General features: G+C 40.5%; 1 protein-coding gene across 5 annotated transcripts in view; it reads left to right on the top strand.

The window, feature by feature from the left end:
- SLC4A4 (solute carrier family 4 member 4) overlaps window positions 1-27028 on the top strand; it is a 200505-nt gene that overhangs the window by 13416 nt on the left and 160061 nt on the right. The window contains exon 1 of one of the 5 annotated variants that reach the window (XM_087962724.1): window positions 23625-23645. The exons of the other annotated variants lie outside the window; for them this stretch is intronic. The gene's annotated coding sequence lies outside the window, so the exon portion shown is untranslated. Of the gene's footprint in view, window positions 1-23624; window positions 23646-27028 lie in introns of those variants that run through there. 5 annotated transcript variants of the gene reach the window in all.

Here is a 27028-nt window from a genome sequence, read left to right as displayed (position 1 = left end):
CTGTTGTTAAGTGAATCACTGCTGTTGTTAAGTTAGTAACACGGTCGTTAAGTGAATCTGGCTTCCCTGTTGACTTTACTCATCAGAAGATCGCAGAAGGTGATCATATGACCCTGGGACACTGCAGCTGTCATAAGTACATGCCAGTTGCCAAGTGTCTGAAATATGATCACGTGACAATGGGAATGCTGCAAGTATCATAAAAATGGTCACGTCACTTTTTACAGTGCTGTTCTAAGTTCAAACGGTCACTAAATGAACTGTTGTAAATTTAGTATCACCCGTACTAATAAAACTTGTAATAGTTCAGAAATCTGATACTAGCTGAACTTTGAAAAACTAAATATGAACAAATTGTGAGTTAAATTTAAAAGAGAGACAAAGTTTCTAAATACCAAATTCTGCCATAGAGAATAAATATTTTGATCAAGTAACTCATTTATTTAACCTGGAATTGATTAGCATAAATAGAATAGAATAGAATAGCAGAACTGGATATGTACTATCTATTTTAATCCCCATTTATCTTAAGTGCAAATTGTTGAAGCTTGTAAGCAGCATTATTTAAAAGAATATGTGTAAATGTTGATAAAGTATTAATGTTTATCTTTATTAAAATTATAACTCTAGAGTCTAACCGTCTGTTGCAATTAAGACAGGCTGCAGAATACAGATGAATAGTCCAAATTGGATTATCTTCACTTTTGGACATAAAATGCAATATTTTTTAATCAACTCATTATAGCCCATAGATAGACATGCTCTTAGTTCTCTCTAACTTGAAAAGAGAAAATGAATCTTCACCCCTTTCTATGAAAAAAGAAAAATATTATTGCTTCCTTTACTTCTGACATACGGTAAATGTATCAGAAATGCAGTTACAAGACCTTCTCTTTCACAATATTTTTTAAAGAAATGCTCAAGGTTGGGAAATTATTATTATTTTTTCCCCAGGGAGGAAAAAGTTCCCCTTTCATTTCCTGGAGATTTGCGTAGCAAATTTGAATATTAACTTGTTGAACTAGATATCATGATTGCATCATTTTCCCACACAAGGTGAGATGTACTGAGCTCAGGGTCTTCACCTTGACAGCTTTAGTTTGGACTCAATCCCCAGAATTCCTCAGCCAGCAAAGCTGGCTGAGGAATTCTGGGCAGCTGAAGTCCACAAGCCTTAAAGTTGCCAAGGTTGGAGACCCCTGCTGTAGTTGAAAGGGAGTGATAGATGGGGGAAACGGGAGCCCAGAATCATAGCATGCATAGAGAGTTTATGTATGTCCTCCAAGTGTTCTCAGTAACCCTCTAAAAGGATGCAAATGGCCAATTGTTCGCAAGGAATATACATCCTTCCATTTCCCCACCATTCAGTCAGAGCTGAAGAAGCTTCTTGGAGTAGAAGCGAAACATCTTCAAAGAAAAACAAAGACCGATTGCCTCTTGAAATAGCACCTTTGGGATAACTCTGTTTTGTTTCTCCTATGCCCTTATAACTTGGTTACTTAATTAATCCCTTCCCTGGGTTTGCATGACCTGACCGAAAGAACTGGATTAACACCACACACACACATTATGCCATGAACTATGTTAGCACTAACCAAATTTAGCCCGCTAGGGAAATGCGATCCATAAGGCTTTCATTGTTATGTGAACGAACATCTTCCCAGTCACATTTACAGAGACCGTATTTGCTCTGTCCTTATCTTAAATACTTGAGAATTAGTGATGTGTGCTGGAGTAGCACGTGGGTGCTTATAGTAGTTGCTCTCTGAGTGGAGATTTTTAAGAGCAGGGTGACCTTACCCTGTTGGTTGGCTACAGGAAAGAGAAACCGCGGGGGACTGATTTCTTACAAGGATATTTTGATAAGGGGGAAAAAAAACATCTGGCTTTTTCCTTTGATCAAAAAGAATGACGAAATGCGTACTATGCGGTAAATCGGAATAACAGAGCTGGAAGGGACCTTAGAGGTCATCTAGTCCAACCCCCTGCTCAATCAATACTGTATGTGGGATAAATATATTAAAAAAGCACTTAATGATAGAATTGAATTGGAATGGAATGAGTGTTTTATTTACTATTGTCATATATATATAATTTCTTTAAGAACATAGTGTGTATTTTAAGAATGTACCAAGCAGAATTCAATTGGAAGTTATGTACTATATTGAATGTTATAATTTTAAAGGCATAAATTGAAGTTTAAATAAGAGTTGAATGGATCAAATTAAAAGATATAAAGGTGTCATACTCTAATTAGTAACTACAGGGGAAAATTTGTTCAGTGAGAAAAGATAATATGAAACTGAAACAGGACAGACAAAAGTATAAATATAATGATTGGAAAGACATTGAAACTTAGAAAAAGATATATAATTGAATTCAGATAGATAATTAAAAATAAAGTTGAGGAAACCAAGGGGAAAATTATGGAGAAAATATTAAAACAGTAATAAGATATGGAATAGAACATAAAGATGAATATGAAATTGAGTTTGTGTCTGTATGAAGAAGTGATAACCCGGGACCATGCTATTCTCAAAAAAAAAGATGTTTTATTTGTATTATGTTTTTGTGAAAACCCAAGTAAAATTTATATTTAAAAAAAGCACTTTTAACTAGGCCTTTGCAGTGCTTAGCAATCAATTCAACTTCCAACTCTGTTACCCTGTTCTGTGAATCCCAGCATTGAACGAGCGATTAATTTCTTTTTTTTCAACCATGTGCTTGGAAGAAAGCGTGGATAAAGTCTCCCTGCCCATTCGAAACCCTCGTACTGTCTGTAAACTTTGTTTCGGGACATTCCCATGGCCCCATGATACTTGCATAAGGCTTAAGTCCGACGATGCCACCATCCAATTTTGTCTCTTGGCTTCTCCGACAAAATCCAGTAAGGTAATACATGAGCTGGGTCAAAGCAGTGACCCAAATGCAACACATTGCTGGACGGAACATCTTGTGTTGGAAGTTAGAGATGGGATAGTTCAGGAGTCAACCTTCCCACCCTTCCACAGAAACTGCCCAATTCTACAGGTAGTCCTCGACTTACAACAGTTCATATAGTGCAAGGGTCTTCAAACTTGGCAAGTTTAAGACTTGTGGGCTTCAACTCCCAGAATTCCTTGAGCTAACATGACTGGAGGAGGAATTCTGGGAGTTGAAGTCTACAAGTCTTAAAAGCTGCCAAGTTTGAAGACCCCGGTTTAGTGACTGGAGTTACACCGACAATGAAAAAAGTGACTTATGACCGTTTTTCACACTTTTCAGCAACCCTGAAATCCTGTGATCAACATTCAGATACTTGGCAACTGACTCATATTTATGACGCAGTGTCCCAGGGTGATGAGGTCAACTTTGGCGACCTTCCGACAAGCAATGGGGGAACCTGATTCACTTAACAACCTTGTTACAAATTTTAACAACTGCAGTGATTCACTTAACAACTGTGGTTAGGTCGAAAAATGGTGCAAAATTTACTTAACAGATTTTTCAATTAGCAACTGAAATGTTAGGCTCAATTGTGGTTGTAAGATGAGGACGACCTGTGTAGGGCTGCAAACATCTGAATTACTGTGAGATGGCAGTGTATGGAGTCCTTGACTTACAATGATTCATTTAGTGACTTTTGTTACAACGGCACTAAAAAAAACACAGACTTATGGCCATTTTTCTTATAAACCTTATAACCCCATTGGTTACATGATTAAAATTTGGACACTTGCCAGCTGGCTCATACTTACGACGATTGCAGTGTCCCGGGATCACGTGATCCCCTTTTGCGACCTTCCGGCAAGCAAAGTCAACGTGGAAAAGCCAGATTCACTTAACGGCCATGTTATTAATTTTATCAACTGCAGTGATTCACTTAAGGTGGCGAGAAATAGTCATAAAATGGGACAATGTTTATTTTAACGGTCTTGCCTTAGCCATGGAAATTTGGGGCTCGAGTGTGGTCATAAGTCGAGGACTCCCGGTAGCAAACTCGCTCTTAGCATCCCTCGTTTTAGCTCCTCAAGTTCCCATCTCAGAACTATATGAGGGATTCCGTGGGTTTCTTCCAGAATCTGGACGTTGAACCTGCCGTAGATGATTAAGACAGCCTTGGAATTTGCAACTCACAAAGTGTGCCCCTGGATATGTGCAAATTGTTCCACACCTAGAAACACTTTGCTCCAAAGTACAGTTAGATCAGTCACTCCTTAACCAGAGGGTATGATCTGGCAGAATTGACTTCTCTTTCTTGGCCTGTTTCTACATTAAATGTTGCACTCCGCTGTATAATATTTATGTAATAAACCACGAACCCAACAGACTTAACCATTACCAAAGTAACTCTTTCTCAGAGTTCACACAATATAGAGAATCCTCAAATTAAGTAAATAGATTCGGAGAAGTCATTCAGATTCAGTGCAAAAGCCTAGATTATATTTTACTTTATTGGTTTAAGCAGCAGTTTATCTGGTGCAGCTAGACTTGCACATGACTTGAACACTGGGCCCTATCTAACGAAATGAAATTCAATGTAGAGAAAAGAAAAGGCTTACATTTAAGCAAGGAAAAACGGAAGTACACATATAGACTGGGTGCATCCAGGCTTAATAGCAGTAAGAGGAATCTTGGAGTCTTAGTGGACAACCAGCTAAATATGAGCCAGCGGTGTGCAGCAGCAGCCAAAAAAGCCAATGCAATCCTAAGTTATATTAACAGAGGGATACAATCAGCATCAAGGGAGGTACTAATACCACTCTACAAAGCCTTAGTAAGACCACACTTAGAATACTGCATCCAGTTTTGTTCACCACACTATAAAAAAGTTGCCAAGTTTGAAGACTGTAGGTCAACACCCGTGTGCCGGATAGGGGAACTCCAATAGATGAAAGCATAATTAAAAAAATATTAGACTGTGCAGAAATAGATAGGTTAACATTAGAGATAAAGGATAAAGAGAATACCTTTAACATAGGATTTGTTTTACAAAAGGTTAGATAGCAGAGGTAGAAATTAGAAGTTGGAAGAATACTACTATATACAAGTAAATATTGTCATTATTACTGATATTATGTATTGGTAAATTGACCCAGACAATACACTGTTTATTAAGCACTTATGTATGTTAAGAAAGTTTTTTTGTTTTGTTTTTTTAATTGCTCAATATTGGCAACATCCAAAGCACTAAATTGTCTCCTTTTATTTGGAAGTTCCTGTGATCGCAACATCCACATATTGCAATAGAAAACTAGTGTGATTTCCATGGTTTTACTTCATGGAACTGTAAGGGGATGGAATGCGCAGATCATTGGTGTAGGATCTGCTAAAGCACACGAAAACATTCTTCCTGTAGTAGGGTTGTTTAGGAATGAGCTGCACACATAGTTTCTCTTGGCTGGCTCAGTGTGTGTTGTGAAATTCCATAGTTCCTGTAGTAGCTTCCGCATCCTGGTGACATTATCCGGAAAGGTATTTCACATAATACACAGTAAGAAAACTTGTTGTAGCCCGAAGCTCTAGGGCTAAATGCTTTTGGAGCAAACTCTCGAAATTCCCTAGGGAACTTTTTTGCTTGAGCTGTGCTGATTGGGGAATCTAAAAATTGCAGCCCCAGTCATTCAGAGAAAGTTATCTAGATGACTACATCCAGTTGGAGAAGATATTCTGGGCTTGACAGACAAATAATAGAGCTGTTCAGGCGCTTCTGTTTGATTCCAAAAATATGCCTTGGCGCTTGTAATTGTGTGAACATAGCACAAAACTCCCCAACTTTTTAAAGCAGCTGTGTCTTTTTCCAGGATCTCGGGATACTTATGAAGGGCAGTTATGTGACCTTGAAAATGGTTGTTTTAAAGTTTTGTGTGGAGGTCGTAAGTCACCCTGCATGCACTAGACTAGAGTACTAATTTGTAATCCATACTTTTCCGGAGCCTTATTACATAAAGGTATCTGATACGGGTAGTCCATTTGATGATCATTTGAACATTACAACAGCACTGAAAAAAATCTGACTTGTGACCGTTTTTATGACACCTGCAGCATCCCCATTGCCACGTGATCATAATTCACTTAGCAACTGGCATGTATTTATGACAGTTGCAGTATCCCGGGGGGTCACGTGATCCCCTTTTGCAACCTTCTGATAAGCTGTGATGACCCAGGGCGTGGCACAAAAGCAACAAAGTCACAAAAATAGGTACAGTCCCTTTAATACCTCCATCTTGGCCCCCAGTGTCCAGTTATCAGCGGCTGGAGGAAAAACTCTCCCAAGAGCAGTCTTTAAAGGGAAGAAATTCATTCCGACCCCAAAGTACATATAAATTATAAATAAAAACCAACACAAACCACAGTTGCAGCGATTAACGAGACAGGGCAGGATAAGGAATTGCAGAACTCAAAAGATGACAAACCACACACAGTTGGGAGGATGCCAGAACCCAGATAAACCTCGACAAACAAAGATAATTCACGCTTTGCTTGGTGCTGTGTGCAAACGCCCTTTTTAAATCCTGTTTTCCCAGCTTCAGCTAATGAAGGGAATCAGGGCCCTTTTCTCCCCCGTAACCCACGTTGCTCCCTTATCCGTTCCTCCCTGCATGCCCTAGGATGAAGAGGGGGTGGGCTTGAATGCTCTGAATGCCCAGCCGGACTGTGCCCAGTTTCCTCCACAGCCACCGGAGCCACACTCCCACTCCCTGCCAGCTGTTGGAACTCCCACTCAGAAAGCAACAGGGGCATGACACAAGCAAAGTCAATGGGGAGGCCAGATTCACTTAACGACCGTGTTACTATCTTAACCACTGCAGTGGTTTTACTTAACAGTTGTGGCAACAAAGGTGGTAAAATGGGGCGAAACTCACTTAACGACTCTTTTGCTTGGCACTGGAAATGTTGGGCTCCATTGTGGTCATACGTCAAGAACAATCTGCATAATGCAAGTTTCCTATTTTCTGCGACAAGAAATGCTAAAGTTTTTAAACCTGCCTAAACTGAACACAGGGACTCTTTTCCCTCATCTTGATTTGGCTTAGTTTTGCTAATCTTGGTGAGAAGTATGAGAGATTGGACACCTGTTAATCTCCAGTCTGTGTTTAATATCTCAAATTTATATTGTCAACTGTAGAAATGAGAAATGTGTTCTTAAAAATGCAGACGAACAAGCAACTTCAGATGTTAGATTTTTGAATTGGTGTTTTGCCCCCAGTAGTTTTCCAAAAATAAAGGATAGATCAGGGGTCTCCAACCTTAGTAACTTTAATCCTGGAGGACTTCAACTCCCACAATTCCCCAGCCAGCTTTGTGGGAGTTGAAGTCCTCCCAGCTTAAGTTGCCAAGATTGGAGACCCCTAGTCTAAAGCAGTATTTCTCAATTTGACAACTTTCAGATATGTGGACTTCAACTCCCACAATTCCCCAGCCAGCAAAGCTTAGAGTTGTCATGGTTGGAGACCCCTGGGATAAATCCAATCTCTCTTAACTAGGATGGGGGTTACTGGTGGAGCACACCTTTGCTTTAATTCATTACTTTTGTTTTCTGGCCACACCTGTTGCTGCTACCCTCACAAGAGGTATAGTTTGAGCACCAAAACATTCAATTAAAAAAATGAAGAAAACTGTCCTCTTTTTGCCTTTTCTTGTTTGCTTTTGTTAGAGGCTAATTGGCCGTATTTTGGTCGGCCTCTTAGCGCAGGTCATCCTGAGTGCAGTTTTGATTGACATTGTCAAGTATTTCACGATTTGCTTGGGCTATTAGGCAGAGCTTCAAAAAGAGAGAGGGGGGAAAATTGCAGCTGAAAATTTTGTCAACTTGGTGTGTGATCTCCAGTATTATTTTGCTTATTAAACGGCCCTTTTCTCCTTCTCTTTTGGTTTCCTGCGGCTACTTTATTTAAAGAACTTTTTATTTGTTAATTCTCATTGTTTTGGTGACCTCTCGCTTCTTTCTTTCTTTCTTTCTTTCTTTCTTTCTTTCTTTCTTTCTTTCTTTCTTTCTTTCTTTCTTTCTTTCTTTCTTTCTTTCTTTCTTTCTTTCTTTCTCTCTTTCTCTCTTTCTCTCTCTCTCTCTCTCTCTCTCTCTCTCTCTCTTTCTTTTTTGTAACATTTTATTAAATTATAGAATAAAATACAAAAACACAAAAGCAAATAGTAGGACACAAAAGGGAGGGGAAGGGGAAAAGAGAAATGAGGAGGGGAGAGGGAAAAAAGGCATTGAATTCCGACTTCCTATTCTTGCAGTAGAATAAAGTCGTAACATTGAACCTCGACTTTTTACTTTTCCATAATAGTATAAACTAACCATTTCTACAACAACCACCACCTCTTGTGGCCTTCAAACCTCTGTGCAGACTTCAACTCCCAGAATTCCCCAGCCAGCCATAAGGAACTCTGGGAGTTAAAGTCCATATGTGTTAAAGATTAAGAAGCCCTGGATTAAAGGGTTGTTGTTAGCTCCATTAGGTCGACTACACCAGAAAATTAACTCCCACAGGAAGGCCAAAAAGTATTTTTTTTAATTTATAAATTTTTTATTGATCACACATTAAAATATTGGACACAGTGTGGCCGTCCTGGTATCATTTTTGCCATACATACTAAAGTATACTATACATACCTTATATACATTTATACAGTTAACTTATCCAGTATATACATTCGTGTTGTCTTCTGTGCTATTAGTTTTATATTCATTGTATTATCCATCATATTCAATTATAATTATATACATAACCTCAATTGTTCATTCTACAAACCCTGATTAGTTTTTATCCTGGGCCCCTCCTTTCCGTTCCCACCATTGTTCGAATTTATTCCATATCTCATGATATTCTGTTTCGCCTTTATTTTTCAATTCCAAAGTCAGTCTATCCATTTCTGCACCAATCAGTATTTTCTTTATCACTTCACTTTCTACGAGGATTTCTTTTCCATTAGTGAACAAAAATCATTCTTGCTGCCATAATAATATGTAATATTAGGTAGGTCACCTCGTTACTATTATCTCTCTTTCATAATTCCTAGTAGGAATAGTTCTGGTTTGTATTCTATTTTTGTCCAATCATCTCTTCCAACCACATCTGAATCTTGCACCAAAACTCCTTTGTTGTTTTTTTACAAGACTACCACATATGATAATATCTGCCTGGTTCTTGATTGCATTTCCAACAATTTGGTGATAAATTTCTAAACATTTTGGCCAAAAGTATTTTTATTCAGATGAGCTACACAGGTAGTCCTTGACTTAAACACAATTGAGCCCCAAATTTCAGTTGCTAAGCGAGACAGTTGTTAAGGGAGTATTGCCCCACTTTATGACCTCTCTTGCCACAGTTGTTAAGTGAACCATTGCAGTTGTAAAGTTAGTAACATAGTTGTAAAGTGAATCTGGCTTCCCCATTGGCTTTCCTTGTTAGAAGGTCGCATGACCCCTCTAGGACATTGCAACCATCATAAATATGAGTGTGATGACCCAGAGTGTAACACAAACGAAACAAAATCCAAAATATAAATAAATGTCCTTTAATGCCTCCAACTTGGCCCCACTGTTCAATAATTCTCAGTTGGAGATAAAACTTACTCAAAAAGAGTCTTCAAAAGAAAGCAATACAGTCTGAACTTAACGAGCAGATAGAGGTGAAATAAAAAAAAACCAAACAAACTACAATGAAGAAATTTCCACAACGGACCAGGATAAGTAATTACCAAATTCAAGGAGATAACAAGGCACAGTCTGTTGGAAGGATGCCAACCAAGATAACTTTAGCCCCAAAATAAAACACGCTTTGCTTCTGGCAACGCTGTGTTTTAACCATCTCTCTTATATATTATTATCCCCAGCTGCAACTGATGACGGGGATCATGGCTGCTTCCTCTCTCGTAAGCCAAGTTGTTTCCTTCTCCGTTCCTCCTAGGATGCAGAGGGGATGGGCCTGGTTCTTCCTCTGACTGCCCAGCTGGCCTCTGCCCCTTCCCCAGCCTCCTCCACAACCTCCGGAGCCACACCTCCACTCCCTGTCAGCTGTTCCTCCTCTCCCTCAGAGTCCGACTCTACCAAGGACATGACAATGAGCCAGTTTCCAAGCATCTGCATTTTGATCACATAACCACAGGGATGCTAAAATTTGTCAGCAACAAATTTTGGGCTCAGTTGTGGTCATATATAGGCTGAAAAACAGCTTCTATCCCAGGGCAGTAGCTCTGTTGAATTCTGCTATATGGTGCAGTGTTGGTGTGGTGTTGGGGTTTTTTGGTTCAATGTGTGGAGAGTGAAGGATGTGTGTTTGTGTTTATTTTCATGATCATAATGTGCACTGAAGATGGTGTTTGATTTTGTTGTACGAGATGCAATGACGGTAAAGTAAAGAAAAGTAAACTAATATGTCGAGGATCCCCTGATAGTTGTAGTTTTTAAACTGCCGTTACCAGCCCCATCAGTGGAGAATGTAATCCTTAAATGCTGGAAGATAAAGAAACGATATTTGTGTGAAATATTGTGCAGCTGAATTTAATTCCAAAACTGGCGAATTAGTAAAGAATATACTTAGAAGACCTCCAAGGTCCCTCCCAGCTCTATTCTGATTGATTGGGTGCCAAGGAGCTGCCATTGATTTCATTGCACCGGTTGGCTTTGCTTTCGAGCATAATACTTCTAGGAAAGAAAAATAAGAACATGTGACTAGAAATCTTGGCACAACCAGGATCTCTAGTCCCAAGCGTACCACAGGTACACAGATAGCGGTGCCCTGTGAACATTTTCTAACCCAAAATGTGAAAGTAGGAATGGTGCAGCCTTTAAGCACTCCCGGAGCAGATGCTTAGTCATAGCAGGAATACGAGCCTTATTTAAGACCTATGGCATGAGATTCGTTGAAGGCTGAGCTCGGATTTCTGCACGGAGCAGTAGACTAAACATAATTTTAGGTATTTGCCCATACGCTAAAGTTGGCTTTGTCCTTGAGGTGTTGGGTGTTGGACTAAAGGTAAAGGTTCCCCTTGCACCTATGTGCTAGTCGTTTCCGGCTCTAGGGGGAGGTGCTCATCTCCATTACAAAGCCGAAGAGCCAGCGCTGTCCGAAGACGTCTCCATGGTCATGTGGCCGGCATGACTAAATGCCAAAGGCGCATGGAACGCTGTTACCTTCCCACCAAAATGGTCCCTATTTTTCTACTTGCATTTTTACATGCTTTCGAACTGCTAGGTTGGCAGAAGCTGGGACAAGTCACGGGAACTCACTCCGTTATGCAGCGCTAGGGATTCGAACTGTCGAACTTTCTGATCGACAATCTCAGCGTCTTAGCCACTGAGCCCCACGCTTACCTGGTATTGGACTACAGTTCCCCTAAACCCAAGTCAGGTTCAACATTGCTGGAGGTTACCTTGGGAAAGGTGGAGATAGCATTGTTTACAATACTACTTCGGTGGACATTATTATTTGGTGTCTTTTGGAAGATTCAGGAGGAGGTTAAGTTAGAAACTTCAAGAAGGCATTTGATTTTTTGGGGGGTAGGAAAAGCAGACTGTAGGGAAGTACATGGCAAAAGTGAGCCTCCATCTGCCCTCTGGGAATACAGGCAGTCCTTGACTTACAACAGTTCATTTAGTGACTGAAGTTGCAAGGGCATTGAAAAAAAAGGGGGCACAACCGGTTTTCACATGGACGTGAAAGGATCCCTGGGGTCACATGATCAAAATTCACACGCTTGACAGTTGACTCATACTTATGACAGGGTGGATTTGAATTCAATCAAGTCAATTTAAATCACGATTTAAATCACTAGTAAAAAGGCTTGATTTAAATCAATTCAATTTAAATCATCATTTTTAAAGAGCAACTGTCATCTCTGCTGTGAAATTGTGTGAATGCATCAATGCAGCGCATGTTAATCTCAGCTTGCAGAGCTTGGATTCATTGAATGGGTTTACCAAAAAATGTAAATATTGCAGAATATATACAGCCTCATGCTACATAACTAAGCTCCATTTCATACTGAATAAACCAAATTATTAATGTAGCTGAAATAGAAAACTATCTTTAGATAGATTTTTACTCCAAAAGCATTTTATTATTAAAATAAATTTGATAAAAATTAAAAAAAATCTGTTTTAAATAAAACAAATCCGATTTTTAAAAAATCATCATTTTTTTATCCAACCTGATTTATGATGGTTGCAGTCCCAGGGTCATGGGATGACCTTTTCCAAGGAACCTTCCCATAAGAATCCAATGATAGGGTGGCTGCTGTGAAGTACAGAAGAGTCCTCGAATTTACAGCATTTTCATTTAGTGACTGTTCAAAGTTAGCAACAGCACTGAAAAAAAAAAGTAACTTACAACCGCTTTTCACAGTTACAACCTTCCCAGCTTCTCCATGACCGTGTGATCCAAATTCAGAGACTTAGCAACTGGTTCATATTTATGACTGTTGCTGTGTCCCAATTTTGCTACCTTCTGACAAACAAAGTCAATGGGGAAAGACAGATTCACTTAACAGCCGGGTTACTAACTTACCATCTGCAGTGATTTCCTTAACCACTGGGGCAAGAAAGGTTATAAAAATGGGGTAAAAATTCTAATTTCTCTCTCTCTTTTGTTTTGGGCTCAACTGCGGTCGTACAGTGAGAACAACCTGTAGTCCAATTTACATCAGTCTTACTGAGTTGATTTTAAAATCCTTGAACCTACTCTCTCGTGTTATCTGGCCCTGGTCCTAGGGCATTTGTTCCATTTACTGGAGCAATAAAGAAATTCAAGATAATGGCTGTAGATAACCCTGTTATTAATTTCCTCTTCCTTTCCGTAGCCGTAGAAGCTCAAGAGAAGTTGGGTGATGAAAGATTCGTGGTTGAATCAGTTTCTCTCCCCAAAACTTGTTTGCACAACTAAGAGGATTGCATAATTATACAGGGATTTTCAAACTTGACAGCTTTAAGACTTGTGGACTTCAACTCCCAGAATTCTTCTTCCAGTCAGGTTAGCTCAGGAATTCTGGGAGTTGAAGTCCACAAGTCTTAAACTTGCCAAGTTTGAAGACCCTTAGCACAAGAGGCAGCAAACACAAGTGGAGGTTGATTTATTGCAGTTGGTGTGTTAAGGCTGTTGTAATCGTTATCTTTGTTTCTTGCTGGAGGGTGTAGCTGCTGCCCAGAGATAAAATGTCTTGGCCCAAGCTTACCCTTTAAGCCCATAACCGAGTAACGATGACAAAGTCAGTTCAGATATTTTGATTAAGTCACCGGGTCTCTAATAATTGCAAGGGGCTCTGTGCCTTCTCAGCAGCGAAGCGATAAATAACACACCTATCAAGCTATCTCAGATTTTGTCTCCCCTTTTATTTGCATAATCTCTCTCTCTCTCTCTCTCTCTCTTTTCTGAATTAATTAAGAAGGGCACAGCATCATGCTAACCCTTAAATCTATTAACTAAACACCTGGAATTAGTGAGGCAATCAACTTGTTTAGAGACCTGCATTCCAAATGCTTTCCTGGGGTTAACATCTTCCTGCATCAGGACTCTTAATAGCATTTTTTAACACTTGCATCATTGCAGGCCTCATTTGCATCCATTAGGAAGAATGAATCTGTGGCTCCAAAATAGAGGCTTGGTTGACGGATGTGTACAAATTCAGATCTCGGTGAGATACGTCTTTTGCGAGGCTATTAGAGATCTCAAAACTGGCTGTGATTGAAAGCCTTCTTAGAATAGAATAGAATAGAATAGAATAGAATAGAATAGAATAGAATAGAATAGAATAACAGAGTTGGAAGGGACCTTAGAGGTCTTCTAGTCCAACCCCCTGCCTAGGCAGGAAACTCTACACCACTTCAGATAAACGGTTTTCCAATCTCTTCTTAAAAACCTCCAGTGTGGGAGCGTTCACAATTTCTGGAGACAAGTTGTTCCACTGATCAATTGTTCTAACTGCTAGGAAATTTATCCTTAGTTCTAAGTTGCTTCTCTCCTTGATTAGTTTCCACCCGTTGCTTCTTGTCCTGCCTTCTGGTGCTTTGGAGAATAGTTTGACTCCCTCTTCTTTGTGGCAGCCCCTGAGATACTGGAGCACTGCTATCATGTCACCCCTAGTCCTTCTTCTCATCAAATTAGACATACCCAGTTCCTGCAACTTCTTGCAGTTGAATCCTAGCGGCAGTGAGGTTGTGCAAGATTGTAATTCTCAGTCACAGTTGAGAAGTGGCCCAGCCAGTTCTTCCAAGTCAGTATTTCTCAAGTTTGGCAACAACTTTAAGATGTCTGGACTTCAACTCCCACAGTTGCCCAGCCAGCAAATCTGGGAATTGAAGTCCATACATCTTAAAAGTTGCCAAGTTTGAGAAACACTAGGGAATTCTGGGAGTTGAAGTCCACACATTCTTAAAGTTGCCAAACTTCAGAAACACTGCTCTAAGTGATGGGGATATGTTTACCGTCAATCTGTGAAATCAATTATTTTATGAATGCCTAGGAAATTTATAGAACGCCAAAAATGGGAAATCAAAGTATGAAACGCTTCTTATTTCACACATTTCCTAGGCATTCTATGCAATGCCAAAGGCTGTGATGACCCAGAGTGGGATACAAAATAAACACAGTCACCAAAAACAGGTGAAGCCCCTTTTATTCCTTCACTTTGCTTCAAAGCTCCAAATATCTGAAGACAAAAAAACTCCCACACGAGCAGTTACAAGAAGGAGGAAATGCCGTTTAAACTATAAATTATGATTTTTGTGGAATTTAAATGGCTGAGAGTAATGGGGTATTTACATTTTTAAATTGCATAGAGATTATTGTATGGTTGGTTGTGTTTAGTTCAATTTTTTTCTTTTAGTGGTGTTTGTCCAGTTTTACTTTGTGGAAGACCACCTCATTTCGTTGCACCTGTTAGCGAGTATAATGACAAATAAATTCTTATGTCTTATGTCTAAATTATGAAGAGTAAAAAACAACACAAACCAGGCAAGATAAGGGCTTGAAGACGTCCACAGATATCAGAACACACACTGGGAAGGACACCAAACTCAGATAAGAACAATAAACTAGAGATATTTCCACACTTTGTTTCCAGCACTGGCCCATACGCATGTCCGTTCTCTTATCCAGTTGTCACAGCTGCAGCCCATGAAGAGGATCAAGGCCCTCTCCTCCCCCGTAGACCACGTCTCTCCCTTATTCTCACCTCCCTGTGTGCCCTAGGATTCGTGCCCTAGGATGGAGAGGGGATGGGCCTGGTTCCTCCTCTGACTGTCCAGTCAGCCTCTGCCCTTCCCCAGCCTCCTCCACAACCTCCGGAGCCACACTTCCGCTCCCTGTCCCCTGTTCCTCCTCTCCCTCAGAGTCAGTCTCCATCAGGGGCATGACAAAGGCAAACCAGCAGAGTATAAGATATTCCCACTAAAATGCCATTCTAGACTTCCTTGTTGCAACAAGTAAGCCAATACAGGTAGTCTGTGACTTACAACACTTTGTTTAGTGACCATGCGAAGTTACAGTGGCACTGAAAAAAGTGACTTCTGACCATTTTTCACACTTAGGGCTGTTGCAGCATTCCCATGGTCACATGAATTAAATTCGGACACTTGGCAACTGACTCCTATTTATGATGGTTGCAGTGTCCATTTTTGGTCATGTGATATAGTAGAACCAAGAAATTTGAAGGTCACTACTGTTGATACTGGGTTGTCTAGTATTGTAAGAGGTGGTAGTATGGGAGGGTTGTACTTAAAGCTATACTTCTAAACGTGTAGTTATCCAACGGCTTTCTTTTTTTAGTTCATATAGACATAAATGGATGATTTCAATTAACTTTGTTGCCCCCATGCTACACTGCCCATGAGTGATCAGGAAACAGTTTATTATCTGCAGCTCAGTTTTGTTTTCTCAAATGTTGTCAAAAGATACAGCAAGGTGGACTACAGCTCCGGTATAAACAACATGATTGTACTTATTAAATCACTTCGCACTTGCTGTTTTTTGTTCTGGAGCATGAAAAAGCATTCTTCCTGTTGAGAAAGATAAGAAGATGATAGATAGATAGATAGATAGATAGATAGATAGATAGATAGATAGATAGATAGATAGATAGATAGATAGAGACAGAGTTGACAGACAGACAGACAGACATAGATGGGAGGCAGATAGGTAGGTAGATAGATGAGTAGTAGGTAGGTAGATAGACAGATGGGTGGTAGGTAGGTAGATGATAGATAAGGTAGGTAGATAGAAATAGATGATAGATAAGATAGACAGAAAGACAGATGCGTGGTAGATAGATAGATAGACAGATGGGTGGTAGCTGGGAAGGTAGATGATAGATAAGATAGGTAAGTAGGGATAGATAGACAGGAAGTAGGTAGGTAGGTAAATAGATGATAGATAGATAAGATAGGTAACTAGGGATAGATAGATAGACAGGAAGTAGGTAGGTAGGTAGGTAAATAGATGATAGAAAGATTAGGAAGGTAGGTATAGACAGACAGACAGACAATTAAGATATGTTAGTGTAGACTTTTTTCTACACTAACTTTTAAAAACCTCTTGTAACTGTCAACCGCTTTGCACCAGCTGACCAAAGCTATTATATCAGTGCTTCTCCACCTCACCACCTCACTATACGATGCGTGAACTTCATCTCCCCAAATTATGAGAAGTCCATACATACTTGCTGGGGAATGCTGGGAGTTTTATTTTTATTTATTTATTTGATTTCTATAGCCGCCCATTTCAGCAAACGACTCCTGAAGGCTCCCAATTGAGTTGATATCTACATATCCTAAAATTTGCAGAAGTTGAAAAATAACTGTGCTACAACACAGCTGTGTGGTAGGATTGTTTCATATCCTACCTTTGATTTCCTTTAAACATGGGAAGGGGCTTAGAAAGCAGAGCTGTTTCAATGCAAAGATTTCCCCAGTTGTAAAGACCTATGCACATGACTTTCATTGACTGTTCCTTGGCAGCTCCAAGAGCTAGTGACAGGTAGTCCCCCAAGCTACGGTTGTAATGCAACCTGACCTTCCTTGTAACTAGCGATGGTGATAAAACGATTCACCCACAGGACTGATCCTCATTTTTGCAGCGTTCCTGAAACGAAGGCTGTGGTTATTAGGCTGTGATTGTTAAGCTGTCGAAGTTGGAGCTATAAACCCCAAGGTTCATCCCTCAGGATTTCAAGTTACAAGAATTTGAGGGAGAGCCCTCTGTCTAAGATTATCCAGCCATCAGGGAGTGATGAAAGCTCTAACTTTACCACATCTGGAAGGCATGAAGCTAGGGGAAGCTGATGTAAATAACCCACTAAGGATACTCATGCTGCCAAGCACATAGTAAGAGGATATTGAGCGTATGATCCGCCATGAAAGAGCTCCTTTGTAACCCCAGCGGGCAAGGGAAACAACTGTCTTGAAACAGTCCGTGCCTATCTCCTTTCTTGTTTGTTATTCATACCCTGGTTTGTCACCATCGCTCCACCTTTCCACATCTTCCACAATATGACACCATATTCTGTTTTGGTTGGGCCTGTTTTAATTCATGCTGATTAAGTAAGAAGGTTGTAAGAATGGGCTTGGTGGAGTGGTTAAGGCGCTAGGTTAGAAACCCGGAGATTGGGAGTTCTAGTTCTGCCTCAGGCATGAGGGCGAGCTGAGTGAGTTTGGGCCGATCATCAGGGGACTGTGAACTCTGATTGACTTTTGGCCAAACACTAGGAGATTGTGAATTCTAGTCCTACCTCAAGCATGAAAGTCAGCTGGGTGATTTTGGGCCGGTACTAGGAGACTGTGAATTCTAGTCTCACCTCAGGCATGAAAGCTGACTGGGTGACTTTCGGCTAATCGCCAGGAGATTGTGAGTTCTAGTCCCATCTCAGACATGAAAGTCAGCTGGGTGACTTTGGGCCAGTACTAGGAGACTGTAAGTTCTAGTTTCACCTCAGGCACGAAAGCCGACTGGGTGACTTTTGGCCAATCACCAGGAGCCTGTGAGTTCTAGTCCCACCTCAAGCATGAAAGCCAGCTGATTGACTTTTGGCCAATCACCATGAGATTGTGAGTTCTAATCCCACCTCAGACATGAAAACCAGCTGGTTAACTTTGGGCCAGTCACACACTCTCCTTCCTAGGAAGCAGGCAACGGCAAACAATTTCTGAAAACCTTGCGAAGAAAACTGCAGCGACTTGTCCAGGCAAACTCTGTGAGAACCGGACATGATTGAATGGAAGGAAGAAAAAAAAAAAGGAGAACTGTATATTGGAAAAAAAGTTGCATATGGTTAACCTTTTTCAATGTTCTTTGCACTACTTAGAGTCTGGCAATTAGGCCATTTAGAATGTTGGAAATGAAATGAAATAATGAAATGAAATAAAATAAAAATATGGAGTTAGATTTCCCTGCTGGCCTGTAGATTGCTTCATGCCTTCAATTTCTGAGACAATGCCCACTTTGATCGTGGCAAAGAAGAATGTTTCGAACCAAATATGTGGGCACCAGCATAGGTGAGCTGGAAGGAGGTGATCTAATAAACTCTAATAAACTTTTCAAAGAGAGGCAGCTGATGGCTATTGTTTTTGGAAGCATAAAGTGGGGGGGAGAGAGAATGGAAATTAATTAGTCTCATGTCTGAAGTACTTCATGCGTTTTTCGATAATCCTTACGAAAACATTGGTTGTATTTGCATGGCAGGCTTAACTGGATTATGGGTGGGGTCAGTGTCATATGAATGGCATAACCCCGTCATCACTGGAGTTAAAAGGGATTACTTCTGGCTCAAAATAGTCATGAGTTATTTATGGCTAAACTAACCAGCTGTCCTATAGGGGTCACTCCTAGGCACTCGCATAAGGGTTAATAAAAGGGTTTAATTCTCCAATTCTTCCAGATGCTGGCACAGAGGCAACATTTTAGAATAGTCTTTAAAAAGGAAAATAAAAAAAAGACATGCCTGTTGTAGGATTGTTTCTCCTCTCTCGTTATTTTGTGTTTTCTACTTTTTAAGAATAGTCATACTGGAGAAGGAGATTGAACAGGAACAGCCAGGAATGGAAACGTACCTCTATAATTTTTCTCTCTACTGGTTACCAATTCGGGCTGGATCACAACCATTGTTTTACTATTTTCCCAAAAGATTAAAATTGAACATAGGGTGGGAAAAAAAGAGACAAAACCAGCCAGCCAGCCAGCCAGCCAAGTGCAAAATATAAGGAAATGGCATTTTGTGAAACTAAGCCACTGGAGGAAGGGGAAAAAAGATCTCTCGCCTCAAGGCAAACACACACAGTGCATTTTTAGGTAACATGCAGCTTGCTCCTAAGGCTGTAATTCTTCAATGTGTTCATGCCAGCAATGATGCCAGCAGAGCTCAGTACAAAGATTTCCATTATGTAACCTGCCTCTTAAAGAGAAAAGCTGATAAAAATCTCAGGAGAGGTGCTGGCTTTTTTCTTTTACCTCTCAAGAAGGATGTTGACAAATTGCAAAGACTTGCAGGAGTGTTTATAACAGGAAAGGAAGAAAGTTATGGAAATTGTCTTTATTAGGAAAAAAAAAAAAAAAAAGGAGAGATAGCCCTGGAATGTATATTTTCCATTAGCCTGTTTCAGACTGATCTTGGATTTGCATCCGACACAGTTGTTTGTGTTTCAGGGGTCCATTCAAGAAACTTCCAGCGGATATTTTACATTTCAGTTGTTGCAAAAAAGCTCTCTAGTGACTGGGCCGTGATGAAGTGTACCTAGATTTTAACATAATTTCACACCCTCTCTAGCTCCTAGCAATGTCGAAGATCACAGAAATGTTTAATGTACTTACACCGGGGGCAAATGCATATTATGTTTTATACTTCCAGGTCCATAAAATAGATTGCCACATCTTCTTACTTGAAAGCTGCCCTCATAATACAGGCATACCTGATTTTATTAGGCCGTGCTATGTGCTTGAAATATTGCATTTTTAAACATGTTTTTTACAATAGCAAAGAGATTACAATCTGCTGAAAGGATCAGATGATGATTAACATTGTTTAGCAATAAACTACTTTGTATTAAAGTATGTAGATTGTTTTTAGGATATACCATACTACGGTGGCGCGGTGGTTAGAGTGCAGTACTGCAGGCTACTTCTGCTGCCTGATGGCTGCCTGCAATTTGGCAGTTCGAATCCCTACCAGGCTCAAGGTTGACTCAGCCTTCCATCCTTCCCAGATGGGTAAAATGAGGACCCAGATTGTTGGGGGCGATAGGCTGACTCTGTAAACCACTCAGAGAGGGCTGTAAAGCACTGTGAAGTAGTGTATAAGTCAAAGTGCTATTGTTATGTATTATTGTACACTTAACAGACAAAAGTACTGTATAAACATAAATATTTTTTCTTTGCCTATATCTATATTTCAAAATGTCCAGAGCTTTTCCACCACGAATCCTTAGCTAGACATATTAGCCGTCTCCTGTCATTTAGCAGTAAGGGTTCAGTAAGGATTCAAAACCTTTTGGGCACCAGGGACAGGTTCCATGGAGAGAGGTGTTTCCACAGACCGGAGGGGTTTCGCATGCTGCCTAAATCAGGGGTCACCAACCTTTTGGACCTCAGGGACCACCAAACTCATAATTTTAAGTCCCGCGGACCAGAGACCCTGGAAAATCCCCCCAAAAAGTCTGCAGGAAAATTCCCCACCCTGTTTTCCTACCGATCGATCATTCTTTATTTGTGATCACAGGATACCATCTCCAGCTCCATTCTCCGGGGAGAGAGACTTTTGGCTTCATGCAAGGAAAGCAGCAGAAACAGCAGAAGTCATTCTTTTTCTCCCCCAAACTCCTCCAGAAATTAGTCTTTGCCGGCACAGCCTCTTGGAGCAGGATGCCTTGCAGGGTCCCAAAGACTCATTTCTGGCGGAGTTTGGGGGAGAGAAAGAAAGACATTTGCTGCTTTCCTTGCATGCAGCCAAAAGCAGAAGAAGAAAGAAGCAGAAAGAAGCAGCCCGGTGGTCAGGCAAGGTGCGTGGGGCGAGTGGGGCAAGTTCCCCTCCCCTCCGCCTTTTCTACCTCGTCTTGTTCACAATGCAAGTGACGCACACCTTGTGTTTTTACGGCCCATGTGGGCGGCACAGCCTTGTGTTCCCACGCAGCCTGGATTAATTGCTTGGGGGTGACATTTCTCTGTGGACCACCAACATTTTCTCACAGACCACCAGTGGTCCCTGACCCACTGGTTGGTGACCACTGGCCTAAATCACATGGATGGGGCTTCACTTGTTGGGTGGTCCAGTTTCTGACATAGCACAGACCGGATGTCCGTCCATAGACCAGGAATTGGGAACTGCTGCTATCTGATACTAAGTGGACAGGCTTATACAGGTGGTCTTCGACTACAACCATTCATTTAGTGACACTTCAAAGTTACAACAGCACTGAAAAAAGTGACTTATGACCGATCCTCACACTTACGAACATTGTAGCATTCTCCATGATCAACATTCTGGCACTTGGCAGCCAGCATGTACTGTATTTACTATGTGGGTGCAAAGTTCTGGGACATGTGATCCCCATTCGTGAGCTTCCTAGCTAGCTTCGACATGCCAGATCAAAGGGGAAAGCCAGATTCACTTAATGAACGCATGATTCACTTAAGAACCCACAGTGATTCGCTGAACAACCACATGAAACAAAAGGTCAAAAAAAAATAAATCAGGCATGACTCCCCTTGCTTAGCCATAGAAATATCTGATCCCCAATTGTGTCATAAATCGAGGACTGCCTGAATACCTGAATAGGTTGGTGCCTGCAAGCTCTTGCTTTCTTTGGATTCATGTCAGAACTGAAGAAGCTTCTTGGACGAGAAGCCAAATGTCTTCAAGGGAAAAAAAAACAAAAGTCCATTTGTCTTTTGAAGAAACACCTTTGTGACAATCATGACCCGGAAGAATAACAGAGTTGGAAGTGACCTCGGAGGTCTTCTAGTTCAACCCCCTGCTCAAACAGGAGACCCTATACCATAGAGCCTCAGCAGCGCAGCGGTTAGAGTGCTGTACTGCAGACCACTTCTTCTGACTGCCAGCTGCCTGCAGTTCAAATCCCACCAGGCTCAAGGTTGACTCAGATTTCCATCCTTTCGAGGTCGGTAAAACGAGGACCCAGATTATTGTGGGCAAGACTCTGTAACCCACTTAGAGAGGGCTGAAAAGCATTATAAAGCAGTATATAAGTCTAAGTGCTATTGCTATATTTCAGACAAATGGTTGTCCCATCTCTTCTTCCAGTGTTCGAGCACCCACAAGGTTCTGGTGGCAAGCTGTTCCACTGGTTGATTGTCCTCCCTGTGAGGAAGTTTCTCCTTAGTTCCAGGTTGCTTCTCTCCTTGATTAGTTTCCATTCATTGTTTCTTGTCCTGCCTTCTGGAAATAGGTTGAACCCTTTCTCCTTTGGGGGCAGCCCCTCAAATATTGAAACACTGCTATCACGTCCCCCCTCGTCCCTCTTTCCATTAAACTAGACCTACCCAATTCCTGCAACCATTCTTCCTAGGTTTTAGCCTCCAGCCTCCCTAATCCATCTTAATTGCTCTCCTCTGAACTCTTTCCAGATTTCTCAGCACCTTTTTTTATTATTGTGGTGACCAAAATTGGATGCAGTATTCCACGTGCGGTCTTACCAAATTATTCTCTCTCCATAGACGGGCAGTCCCCCAAAAGATTTTTTTGCAAGGACCAACGAGCCCCATTCTCCCCTTCCTACAAAATTTGACCTCTTCTGCCTTGTGGTCCAGTAACCTGTGCATCGTATCCTGCCCTTTTACACTGTTTTGTAGCCCCTGGAAGGCTAGAAGGGAGATCTTATTTCACAACAGGGAGGGCCCCATCAGAGTGAAGGCTAACGTTTTCTCCATGCCTTGACGTAAAAGCTTGTAGCTATTAATGGAGCGGCTCGGTTTTTCCCCCTTCCTTCCTTCTCTCACTGGTTGCTGAAGAAATAGCATTTCAATGGAGTCTTTTCATTGGTTACGTTTAACTCTACCCTTATAGGTTTTTTTAAGCTGGTTGACATTCTTTTCAGGAAGTTTTGCATGGAGGTTTGTTAAGTTTCTCCCCCACCCCTTGCAAGTTTTGAAAGCAACTTTAGCAATAATAAGGGTGGTTTTTCTTTTTTCTTTTTTTGGTAGCCATGAGTTGCAACGCCAGTCCACGAGTTGTTACAGCTGTGGCAAGCTCTGAACTTTGATTCTGACACACGACAGCAATAAACGTGTGTTCCAGGCTGTTGCTCAGGTACACACACACACACACAAACACACACAAACACACACACACACACACACACACACACAGACCCACACACACACACAGACCCACACATGGTTCCTGTGCAATTTTTAAAAAGTAAGAGCAAAGACGGAAGTAATGGTCTTGGAGGAAATTACATAGCTGGAACAGGAGTATAAGTAACCGTTTTCAGAAAGTGAAACGTTTGCAGGCTTTAGGCTAGAAACAGCATATTTTGAGAAGATCTGAGAGAGAGAGAGAGAGAGAGAGAGAGAGAGAGAGAGAGAGAGAGAGAGAAGAGAGCAAACATTGTTCAAATCAGAATACTTTGCATTCACTAAACCGGTAAGAAATTGGCACGGATTTTGGGTTGAGCAACAGAAGTCTTCCTGAAGCAAAATGAAAATGAAATAATTTTGAAGGTGAGATTTGGCTCTGAATATTTCATGTCGTTGTATTTAGTGCTGAATTTCAAATTTTGTTTCTGCATTTTTATAATTTTCCCTGCGCCAGTCCTAGCATTGGGCAAAGTTTGTTGAATTTTGCTGTTGGCAATCTGAGTATCCTGCTATAGTTTCAATGAATAGTGTGATTGTATTACCTTGCCAGATACAGTACAGATCACTTTACACTGTACAGTCTGTTCTACTCCCTCTAAAATTAGGATGTTGTCTGTCAAACTCTAACATTACCTTTGAATGGTGGCTGTTCCTTATTCTTTTGATTGCCCAGCCCCACAATTTTTGAACTGTGGCTGGTGACCATAGCACCATGTCGTTCTTGGTTCTTGGACCAGTCTTCGGCTGTTACCTGTCACTGTAGAACAGGGCCAAACATGGGCACTTTAAGACTTGTGGACTTCAATTCCCAGAATTCCCAGCCATGCTGTCTGGGGAATTCTGGGAGTTGAAGTCCACAATGCTTAAAAGTGGCCAAATTTGGCAACCCCTGCTGTGGAAGATAGAATAGAATAGAATTCTTTATTGGCCAAGTGTGACTGGACACACAAGGAATTTGTCTTGATGCAAATGCTCTCAGTGTACATAAAAGATAAATTCGTCAAGAGCCAAGATGTTACACTTAACAAGCTAATGCTTATATTACAGTTTGTTACATAGTCAGCCAGATGTGGAGGTTGGATTTGGCATTTTTGTCCACCAATCGGGTCCCTTCTCAAGAAGCTAGGATAGACAGATGTTTGATGGTGTTAAAGGTATTGTTACAGGATGTAAGCTGTTCTGAGTGTTGGGAGAAATATCCATCTGGTTCAGTTCCAAGCAGGAGAAAAGTCCTAGAAACATGGAGGCCGATTGGAAAGATGGTGTATTGATGAAGAAGAACCACCAAGCACATGGTTCTGGGTTGCTGACCGCCTGGAGTTGAGAGAGGGTGGCTTTTATACCTTTTCTTGGGCTTTTCATTTGAACTTCCTGTTCCCATGCAATAACATGTATTCTGTTGGCTGTTGTGAGATTCCTATGGGGTCATGTTTGTCTGAGCTAAGTTTGGTTGAAGTTTGGACTACTCTGGGGATGCTGTAATGAAGGGGCTTATGTTCTGAAAGGGTTGGGCAATTCTATTGTGTCTTAATGGTTTTGTCCTGGCTTGGATCTTGAGTGAGGGCTAATCCCATCACCCTGAGGCTGAAGGTCTTTTGTCTTGTAGATGGGTTGGCCCAGATGGGTTCTTAATGGGCACCAAATATTTCCTGGGGGAGTTTCTGTCTACCTTAGGATTTTTATTTCTCTTCGAGGGGAAATATTTTATCCTGCCTTTTTAATATTTCTCAAAATATTTCATTCTTCTAGGAGAGGGGTAGGTGCTAACTTTGTAAGTGAGCAAAGCTGCCTTTTGCAATTGACTGATGGGGAAATGGTCAACGCCAGTGGTGTTCAAGTGATATCCACTTGCACCCAGGGCACCTATTACTGTTGGTACTACCTTTGCTTTCTTTTGTCACAGTAGTTCTATTTCTGTTTGCAGGTCTTTATATTTTGTTATCTTCTCCAGTTTTTTCTCTTCTATGTTGCTGTTTTCACGTACTGGCATGTCTATTATTATTATTATTTTTTTCAAAAGTGGAATGCCTTACATGTTTTGATCAAAGTAGATAGCAAGAAGCCACTCAGAGTTCAGTTGGATCACAATAAGTTTTTATTTTAAACCAACATTATCTTTGAATCGGTTTACAAACACAAATAAATAAATGTTGGAAGGCCTTCATGTTACTGAGGTTTAATATCTTAAACTCAGCCTGGCAATAACAATTGCAACTCTTACAAAACCTCCAGTGCTGAAAGTCATTGTAAAAAGGGGAAGAAGTGAATTTGAGAGATCACATTCTGCTCTATTGTAATTTTACTAAGATATTTGTAATGAGCTATTAACACCTCTTGGCTCTATTGTAAGTTTCACTAAGGCATTCTTAATGGGTTATTAACACCTCTCTTAGTAGTCCATTTCCAGGCTGAATAGAACAGTTCTATGCACAACTTATTTTAGCAGACAAAAGATCTCAAGATAACTTGTGCTTTTCCAAGGTTTTTATTTGCAGCTGTTAGAATTTTTTTCCCTGTTGACAGCAAAATAAAATGAGCACGATAAGAGGCCTTTTTTATTATGTATGCTAGATTATATTTTATATTGTATCTTTTTTTATGCTGTCTGAGGCTATGACCCGTAATAAAGTAAAATAGAAGTAGATAATTCATGAAAACAAAGTGGTGTTGCTTCAAGTGAAATCAATCGAAATGAAAATGCAAACTAAGGAAATAACTGGATATTTCCCACTGAATTCAATTAACAGTAAAGGAACCAGCTAAATCAGACGTCCCCAAAACTCCTCAGTTTACTGATGCTTCATGAAGTTTCAAATTGTTCATTGCCTCCCCAAAATGTATTATATGAAAATAATTTAATAAATAGTATTGGCAGCAGTAATATCAACAACAATGATTAGTCCCATTGAGGTTGGGGGTTGATATGAGTCGTTTGGAGATAAGAGAGATGATACAGATGGAGATGATAGAGAGATAGATGATAGAGATAGATGGAGATGATAGATAGATAGATAGATAGATAGATAGATAGATAGATAGATAGATAGATAGATAGATAGATAGATAGATAGATAGATAGATAGATAGATTAGATGGATAGATAGATTAGATGGATAGACGGATAGATAGAGATAATAGATAGATGATATAGAAAGAGATGATTGACAGACAGACAGATGATCTTTGTTTCCCATGAACTGGATGATGTATCTGAAGGTGGGCACTTCGCAAACATTATCCGAAGAGCAGGTATTTGAAGGTGGACTCAGGATGGGGTACCTTTAAACCTTGGCTTCTATGGAGATGGGTTTGAAGGCTTCTAGTTTCCACTTTTTATTTCAATTCATGGATTAAAATTCATCTGCTATTCCAAACAGACAGGTCTATGACACGACAGTGATGCTTTGGACCATCAGTCGTCTACATCTTTAGATTGAACCCACTGTTAGCTGAAAATTTAGGACCTATCATTGTTTAATGATCACCTTTTTGCATGGAATGTTGGTTATAAATAATAACCACAAAAACATTGATAGCGTTGGTTGTTTGAATATGTTGGCGTGAATCTCTTTCTTTGCAAGACCCAACTGATCTATGTTTTAAACTTTTAAAAAGTGAGAGCTTTATCTTTAGGCAGCTTTCGACATCACTACAGTTTCAAAAGCTGCACACAGATACACACACACACACACACACACACACACGTAACTGAGTAAAAACTAATTCTGCTGATACTTCCTCATTAA

The sequence above is a fragment of the Notechis scutatus genome, chromosome 4 (genome assembly GCF_049901735.1).
Source record: "Notechis scutatus isolate UNSWTSFEM ecotype Mainland chromosome 4, rNotScu1.2, whole genome shotgun sequence".
Classification (NCBI taxonomy): domain Eukaryota; kingdom Metazoa; phylum Chordata; class Lepidosauria; order Squamata; family Elapidae; genus Notechis; species Notechis scutatus.
Note: the sequence above shows the minus strand (reverse complement) of the source record. Positions and strands in the feature narration are given on the sequence as shown.